The sequence below is a fragment of the Heterocephalus glaber genome, unplaced genomic scaffold (assembly GCF_053883595.1).
Source record: "Heterocephalus glaber isolate CG9 unplaced genomic scaffold, H.glaber_assembly_v1.0 deba00000470, whole genome shotgun sequence".
Taxonomy (NCBI): Eukaryota; Metazoa; Chordata; class Mammalia; order Rodentia; family Bathyergidae; genus Heterocephalus; species Heterocephalus glaber.
The window spans coordinates 6235798-6245306 of NW_028258145.1; the positions used below are offsets into that span (position 1 = coordinate 6235798).

Consider the following 9509-nt stretch of genomic DNA (forward strand, 5'->3'; position numbering starts at 1 on the left):
TGTCTAGTTACATTTCTCCCCCAAACCACAAACTTGGTAGTTTCTGAGTCTCTAGGCAATATATCCAAAGCTGAGAAGATTAAAAATTTAAAAACAACAACAATAACAACAACAATAGCAACAAAAAAGTCCTCAGGTCCAACGAAGGGAGCTCTGGTGCATACAGGCTAATCTATACCAGTGGTGCTACTTGACTTTAGGAGGCTGGAAGATCCTAAATAACCCCACTTGGAACAGTTACTTTTCTAGTTTCTAACTTCTGAAGAAAGATAACATTTTGTTAATTCTTTTTCACAAAACTTTTTGCAAGTTGTTTCATTTATAATGTCAACTTTTAAAAGCTCACTAAAGTTAACTGCACAATAAACTAGGAAGACATCACTTTACAAAAAGAGGGAAAGCTCAAAATGTCAACTTTCTACAGAGAACCCACAGTTCCGTTTTATTCAGAGTAAAGAAAAATAGCAACTTTTGCTCAGACTAGAAGAAATTCAGCCATTGGTTTGGAATCTGTATTCAAACTACTCATGCAGTGAGGACAGTATTATGCTAATGCAATTGATTTGTTGCTGCATTTGTCTGTTGTTTGTCTAATATTAACAATTATAAACAGAGCACTGGAACTAGTATTTGGAACAATCTGTATAGTGATACAGTATCAGGCACAATGTTTCACTTCTCTTCACACCACTGGTTCTCCTTGTGTACCTGAGCTTCCTCTTCTTCATTAAAGTTGCTTTTTGTTGTTGTTGTTGTTATTGTTGTTGTTGTTTTTGGTACCAGGGATCGAACTGAGGACCTTGCGGTTGTGAGGCAGGCGGTGGAACCACTGAGCTAAGTCCCTGGCCCCTAAAGTTGTTTTTGATATTGAAGTTCTTGCAATCTCCTCAGGAGTTTTCTCCTTGATCATATTGGCAACAGTCTTGTATGTAACATCAAGCAAACCTTTGATGTCTACGTAGTTTGCTGTCAGTATAAGTTCAAAACAGGTTCCTTGGTCAACTTTCAGGAATTCTTGGTCCAAACAGGGATATCATTGGGACGCCCTACCGAGGTCACGAGTCCCGTGGAACACGCCAAATCAGCCCACGCCCAGGAAACAATCCACTGGACAACCCCACCCCCCACCCCGCTCCTCTGTACAGCCACCCACTTCCACACTACAAAGACACAGAGGACACCAGACAACCAGACCATGGTACTGGGTCCTGCTGCTCCCAGCCCAGAGGTAGGGGCTTCTGAGCTGCCGTCCCACTGCTCCTGGTCCAGAGGAAAGGGCTTCCTGGCCACCATCCCTCCCACTGCCCCCAGCCCAGAGGAAAGGGCTTTTGGGCCACCTTCTGTCCCACTGCTCCCAGCCCAGAGGAAGGGGCTTCTGGGCCACCATCCCTACCACTGCTCCCGGCCCCTGCACCACCTCTCCTAGCTCAGAGGAGGTGATCCTTGCAGGTGCCAACAGCACTACCCTGCCCCCCCAGTTGAAATGAGAAAACACATAAAGAAGTCTCAAAACCAGACTTCCAGATCACTCACAGCAACCCTAAAGGGAAATGAGATGGGACACTCTGATACTCAACCACCTGGACCCACTGAACTGGCAACAAAAGGGGATCTGGAAAAAATGAAATCAGAAATAATTTCTCAGATAACAGGAGAAATTGTGCCCTTAGTGCAAGACATGATTAATAAATCTAGAGAGGAGCTGAGGAACATGATGGAATCCCAACATAAGAAACAAATGGAATCCATAAAACAGATGCAAATAGATCTCCAGGACATGAAAAACTCCATTGAAAGTCTACACAGCAGAATGAGCCAGTGTGAGGACAGAATTTCAGATATAGAGGATAAGATTGTAATTAGTGACCAGGAAAAGAAAAATTGCTGCAAAATTATAAGAGAACATGAGAAATCAATCCAGCAGCTGCTAGATGATGCAAAAAAGAATAACATAAGACTGACTGGGCTCAATGAAGAAACAGGAGAGAGTGCAGATGACATAAAAAACTGCTCACAGAAGTGATGACAGAAAATTTCCCAAGCAGGGGAAAAGAACTTGACATACACATAAGTGAGGAATATAGGACTCCAAATAGCCTTGATCAAAAAAAATCTACACATAGCCATATGATTGGTAAGATTCTAGAAACACAACAGAAGAACAAAGTTCTACTAGCAGTTAGAGAAAAGAAACAAATCACATACAAAGGAAAGCCCATCAAAATCACAGCAGACTTCTCAATGCAAACCCTCTAGACAAGAAGAGCTTGGAGTGAAGTATTTCTAGCCCTAAAGGAAAACAGCCTCCAACCCAGATTGATGTACCCTGAAAAACTATCTTTCAAAATGGATGGAGAAATAAGATACTTTCATGACAAAGAGCACCTTAGGAACTTCGTGAATACAAAACCAGCACTCCAAAGAATTTTACACAATATCCTAGGAACAGACATTGAAGATCACAGCCCCAGGAAGCAAAGCAGAATGAACCCATCTGGCATGACAAGAAATTAAATGTAAAGAGGGAGAACTCAACAAAAAGAAAAAGCCATGAAAATGATAAGTCAATACATATCAGTTATAACCATCAATGTTAATGGACTCAATTCAGCAATCAAAAGAAATAGACTGGCAGAATAGGTCAAGAAGCAAGATCCAACAATATGCTGCATACAAGAAACACACCTAATTCAAAAAGAAACTCATAGACTGAAAGTTAAAGGGTGGAGAACAATGCTCCATGCAACAGGAATTCGAAAAGAAGCAGGAGTAGCTATCTTCTTTGCAGACCAAGTGGATTTCAAACGCCCACACTGATTAAGAGAGACAAAGAAGGACACTATATCCTTGTAAAGGGAACAATCCAAGAGGAAGAGATGACAATCATAAATATCTATGCACCAAACACTAGTGCACCTATATAAAACAAATACTAACAGACATGAAAAGTCATATATGCACTAATACAATTGTAGTGGGGGACCTCAACACCCCACTGTCACAAATAGATAGATCAACTAGACTAAAAATAAGTAATAAAATACTAGAACTCAATCGAACTCTTGAACAAATGAACTTAACAGATGTTTACAGAGTCTTCCACCCCACAAAATCAGAATACACATTCTTCTCTGCTGCACATGGGTCATTCTCCAAAATAGACCACATACTCACACACAGAACATGTTTAAGTAAGTGCAAAGGAATTGAAGTTATCCCCTGTATATTATCAGACCATAGTGTGATGAAATTGGAGATCCATAGCAAAAGAAACTCAAAAAATTTCATAAACACATAGAAATTGAACAACACACTTCTGAATAACCAATGGGTCACAGAGGAAATTAAAGAAGAAATCAGACAGTTCCTTCAATTAAATGACAATGACAATACAACATATCACAATCTATGGGACACAATGAAAGCAGTGTTATGAGGGAAATTCATAGCAGTGAATATGAATATTAGGAAAACAGAATGAGCCCAATTAAACAACCTGATGCTGCACCTCAAGCTTCTAGAAAAAGAAGAGCAGGACAACCAAAAAGCTCATACAAGGGAGGAAATTATAAAGATCAGAGGAGAAATCAATGTAACGGAGACTAAGAGAACCATACAAAAAAATCAATGAAGCCAACAGTTGGTTGTTCCAAAGAATCAACAAAATTGACAAACCCTTAGCCAACCTTATCAGAAAAGGAAAGCAAAGGCCCAAATCCATGCAATTAGGAATGAAAAGGGTGAAATTACAACAGACCCAGCAGAAATCCAGAGGATCTTCAATACCTACTTCCAGAACCTATACACCAATAAGATGGACAACACAGAAGAAATGGACAGATTCCTAGATACATATGAATTACCAAAGTTGAACGAAGAAGACCTAAAAATTCTAAACAACCCAATATCAACCAATGAAATTGAAAAAGGAATTGAAAACTTATCAACTAAGAAAAGCCCGGGCCCTGATGGCTTCACTGCTGAATTCTACAAGACATTTAGAGAGGAACTGCTGCCGCTACTGTTTAAACTCTTCAATGAAATTGAAAGGGAAGCAATACTCCCAAATTCATTCCTGGAAGCAAGCATCACCTTGATCCCCAAAGCAGAGAAAGACCCAATCGAAAAGGAGAACTATAGGCCAATCTCACTAATGAACATAGATGCAGAAATCCTTAATAAGACACTGGCAAATAGAATACAGAAGATCATCAAGAAGATCATACACCCTGATCAAGTGGAATTCATCCCAGGGATGTAGGGATGTTTCGACATATGCAAATCAATCAATGTAATACACTATATCAATAGAGCCAAGGACAAAAACCATATGATTATCTCCATAGATGCAGAAAAAGCATTTGACAAAATCCAACATGCATTTGTGATAAAAACCCTACAAAAAATTGGAATAGATGGTCTCTACCTCAAACTGATAGAAGCCATCTATGAAAAACCAACAGCCAATATCATACTAAATGGTCAAAAACTGAAATCCTTCACACTCAAATCAGGAACAAGACAAGGATGTCCACTATCACCACTCTTGTTCCATATAATTCTGGAAACATTAGCCATGGATATTAGACAAGAGAAAGAAAAGGAATCAAGATAGCAAATGAAGAAGTCAAATTGTCATTTTTTGCAGATGACATGATATTATATACAGAAGACCCCAAGAACTCCACCAAAAGTCTTCTAGACTTAATAACCAAATTCAGTCAAGTAGCTGCTTATAAGGTCAACACACAAAAATCAATAGCTTTCCTCTACACCAATGACAGACTCACTGAGAGAGAAATAGGGCAAATAATTCCTTTCACAATAGCATCCAAAAAACTGAAATAACTAGGAATCAACCTAACAAAAGAAATCAAAGACCTCTTCTCTGAAAACTATAGCACTCTGAAAAGAGAGATTGAAGATGATATCAGAAAATGGACAGACATCCCCTGCTCCTGGGTAGGAAGGATTAATATAGTGAAAATGGCCATACTTCCAAAACTGCTATATAGATTTAATGCAATTCCAATTGAGATCCCAGCAGCATACTTCATAGACCTCGAGAAAAAAATCCAAAAATTCATTTGGAACAAGAAGAGACCCAGAATAGCAAAAGCAATTCTAAGTAACAGAGACATGGCAGGGGGTATCACAATCCCCAACCTGCAACTATACTGCAAAGCTACTGTGATAAAAATAGCATGGTACTGGCAAAGAAACAGACCTGAGGACCAGTGGAACAGATTAGAAGATGCAGAAACAATGCCAGACACACTCAGCTGTCTCATCTTCAATAAAGGAGCCAAACACCCTCAGTGGAGGAAAGATAGCCTCTTTAATAAATGGTGCAGGAAAAATTGGCTTTCAACTTGCCAAAACTTAAAACTAGACCTATATCTCTCACCATGCACTAAACTAAAATCAAAATGGATTAAAGATCTAATATTGAAATAGAAACTCTGAACCAGTTGGAACAGAGGTTAGGTAGAACTCTTGAAGACATCAGTGTAGGAAAAGATTTTATGAACAAAACCTTAGTTGCCTGTGAACTAGCACAAAAATCAATAAGTGGGATCTCTTCTTATTAAAAAGCTTCTGCACAGCAAGGGAAACCACCAGCAGTGTGAAGAGGCAACCCACCATGTGGGAAAAAATCTTCACCTTCTTTTCCTCAGACAAAGGTCTACTATTTCGAATCTATAAAGAACTTAAAAAGATCAGACCTCCCAAATTTAAAGACCCAATCTGAAAATGGGCATCTGAAATGAACAGACATTTCTCAGACAAAGAAATAGAAATAGGAAATAAATACATGAAAACATGTTCAAATTCACTGGTCATTCGAGAGATGCAAATGAAAACAACACTGAGATTCCACCTCACTCCAGAAAGAATGGGTGCTATCAAGAAATCAACCAATAACAAATGCTGGTGTGGCTGTGGGGAAAGAGGAACCCTTCTCCACTGCTGGTTGGAGTGTAGACTGGTGCAACCACTGTGGAAATCAGTATGGAGATACCTCCAAGAACTAGGACTGGAAATCTCATTTGACCCAGCTATTCCACTGCTGGGGATCTTCCCCAAAGAATTAAAGGTATCATAGCACAGTGTCATATGTGCACCCATGTTCATAGCAGCACAGTTTATGATAGCTAAAACTTGGAAACAGCCCAAATTCCCATCAACTGGAGACTGGATCAAGAAAATGTGGCTTTTTAAATAAAATGGAGTACTACTCAGCCATAAAAAATGAGAAATTGGAGACATTTATAGCTAAAAGGATGCACATTGAGGTGATACTCTTAAGTGAAATAAATAGGACACACATTTATAAATACTGAATAGTTCCTCTGGTGTGAGAAACTGAAAGTGTAAATAAGGACTAAAATGTATAATAGGTAATGTGAAATAGGAAGAAAAGGGGCAAAGGGGAAGGAAGTGGTAGGGATAGGGGAAAGGATAGAAGGGAATGGGATTAATATGAGAAAATAGAAAAATAGGAACAAAATTTTTGTAAATAGGGAGGGCTGGAGGGGTTGAAGGGAGGGCTGGGCAAGGGTGAAAAACAAGAACCAAGAGAGACTATGTAAAGGTGCAAATTTCCAATGATGAATGTCATATTGTATACCTAAAATGTACCAATGATTAGAATGAATAATCAATAATGCAAAATAGGAATAAAAGGTCCAAAGGGGTAGAGGTAGTGGGAGGAGCAGGGGAAAGGAAAGAAGGGAAAGGAAAAATGCTGAGAAATGGAAAAAATGGAAATAAAGTCTTTGTAAATAGGGAAGGGTGGAGGGGGTGAAGGGAGGGCTAGGAATGGGGAAAATATAAGAACCAAGATGCATTATGTAAAGGTACAATTCCCATTGAGAAATGTAATTGTGTTTTGTACCTAAAATGTACCAGTAAACGAATTTAACAAGAAAAAAACAAAAACAAAAACAGGGATATCATCTGTTCACTTTTCTTTGTTCTCATTATCCTCATGAGGAGGAGGTCATCCTTGTGTTGGGTGCACCAACAAATGACCTTTTTTTTCTTTTTTAACATTGTTGCATTAGCATTTGGTAGAGGAACTGGATCACCATGTCCTTCGTCATCCATTCCCAAATTTTCCAACATGGTCTTGATTGTCAGAGTGTTTGGGAATTTCAACAGCAACTTCAAATATCTCTCTATCAGAGCTCTTCAACTTAATTGAAGGCATGGTGTTTGGTCTTTAGCGGGCTGCAGGCCAGAGGTAGATGGGAGCAGGAAGATGTCCCCACACACAGGAGAATGGCAGCAAATGAAGCCACAACTCCTTTTTGCATCCTATATAATTTCTATTGTTATGTCTTCAAATCTATGAACCCTCTCCTTTGTAGTGTTTAATCATTTAACACCTCCTGTGTAGGTTTTTACCTTAGCCGTTGAAGTTTTCTAGAAATTTAATTTGTGTCTTTTTTTTCTTCCATGTCTCCATTTATTATGTGTAATTATTCTTCTGAGTTTGCCAGCGTATTTGAATTCAGTTCCAATAACTGTCATGCTTTTTGACTACTAATTCTATCATTTGTGTCATTTCTGGGTAGGTTTCCATTAATTCCTCCTTCCCTCCTTTCTTTTGGGTCATATTTTCCTGATTTTCTATATGCTTGGTGATTTTTAGCTGGATGTCAGACTATGAACTTTACCTTCTGAATGCTGGATAATGTCATATTGCTACAAACATTCATGAGCTTTGTTTTGAGATGCAGGTGAGTCCCTTGGAGACAGTTTTATCCTTCCAGGTCTTGCTTTGAAGCTTTGGCAGGTGAGGCTGGAAGCACTGTATAGCCTAGTGATAATTTTGTCCTGCTAAGGTCAAACTCTTCTGAGTTCTCCATCCTTGATCCTTCTGGGTAATGTGCAGCTGGGTACCTTTGTCGTATGCAAGAGCTGGTTAGCACTGGCACGCCAAAGAGGCCTTAGGTAATTCTAGATATAACCAAAGTGACTACAATCAAAGCACTTCACTTCCAGTTTCCTTTATCTAGTGCCTTCCATCATAGTGACACAAGGAATATTTGAGGTGACTTTGAACGCTGCTCTAAACCGTGCCATTCTTCTGCATGTCACTTTACTGCAAAGGCCACCACAGACTGTTACTCAGTTTTGGTCCTAGGTTCTGAACTAAAAATAGTTTCCTTTTCTCATCTTGCTCCCATGTTTAAAAGCAAAACAAAATCCACTGAATGTCAACCTCACCATTCAGGATCTGTTTAGGCCTAGCAATGTTGTACCACAGAGGGCATCACATGGTCAGTGACTTGGACCAATAAGGAACTCAGCTGTGACCAACCATTTCTTGGTCTCATCCCTCCATTAAGCTTGTGGACATTAGGACAAGGGAGTTTGACTCCTTGCTTCCTGTTTTGCATTCCTTTGCCTTGAACCCTCAATGCCTCCTGTCTCTTGCCAGTCTCACACCTAACATCCCCCACACACCCCAGTGCTATCACTAGGAAAAGAGCTCCTCCTCCTCTCCTCCTAGTACCTACGGGGTGACTGTGTGTTAGCAGCACTCTGTCTGTTCTCAACCCTCCTTGGGTCATGCAATCATGCTGACAGCAACTGGTCTATGACCTCCAGTGGGAGGTTCTAATCTAAGCTCCAGGTCCTAAGATGCTGCTCTCTTTCTCCCTCTCTGGTCTAGACCAGCATGAGGCACAGTCTTAACTGAGTTGATGTACTTCAAACGCTTTCCTTCAAGTGGGTTTTGCACATTTGGACTGTGGGCTTTGCACATCTAGGGATGGGAGGAGACTGTGAAAGGGGAGTGATGTTCGAAAGACACAATGTGGGTTGTGCACCTAGCCACATCCTTGAGCCTAGCTCTTATCAGCAATAAAGCTCTGTTTTCATCTCCATCTGCCACTTCCTTCTTCTACCATTCTATGGAGTCCACACTCAGAGGGGAGAGAGTGTTTCTTCTGGAGCGTTACCTGCAGGGGACAGGTGGGAAGCAGCAATAACAGGATGGGAAAGTCACCTATGTAGGCAATAGGCTGCTATGAGTCACAGTCTACACAAACATGGAGGGGGGCAACTGATTTGAGTTTCCCGTCACTAAGAGGCAGATTTGCTCCTATGAAATTGCTCTCCCTCCCCCCGCCCCGCCCCATGGAGTTGAGAGGGGGCCAACAGAGAGCAGGAGGCCTGGAAAGAGCAGCGCAGGTGCTGTTATCCAGGAAATGAACTGGCCCTGTGACCTCACATGGCACTTACAGGGCTCTGTTTCCTGGCTGCAACACGAGGGCTCCTGTGTGCGAGGCTAAATATATCCCTGGATGCTGCTTCTGGGCAGGAAGTACAGTTTGAAAGTGAGGGAGATGACAAACATATTGACAATGGAGACCCGAGCCAAAAATCCTGCCAAAGGAAAAATTGAGAGCCTTCATTCCCAACACCTAGAAGAGACCGCTAGAGGCTGGGAGGTTTCTTGTTTGTTTCTGACTTTGTTTGAGGGTAAAGCAAGATGG

General features: G+C 40.6%; 1 pseudogene; it reads right to left on the reverse strand.

The window, feature by feature from the left end:
* Positions 1-598: 598 nt before the first annotated feature.
* LOC101707445 (S-phase kinase-associated protein 1-like) lies at positions 599-7213 on the reverse strand (annotated as a pseudogene).
* Between the last annotated feature and the right edge of the window lie 2296 nt (positions 7214-9509).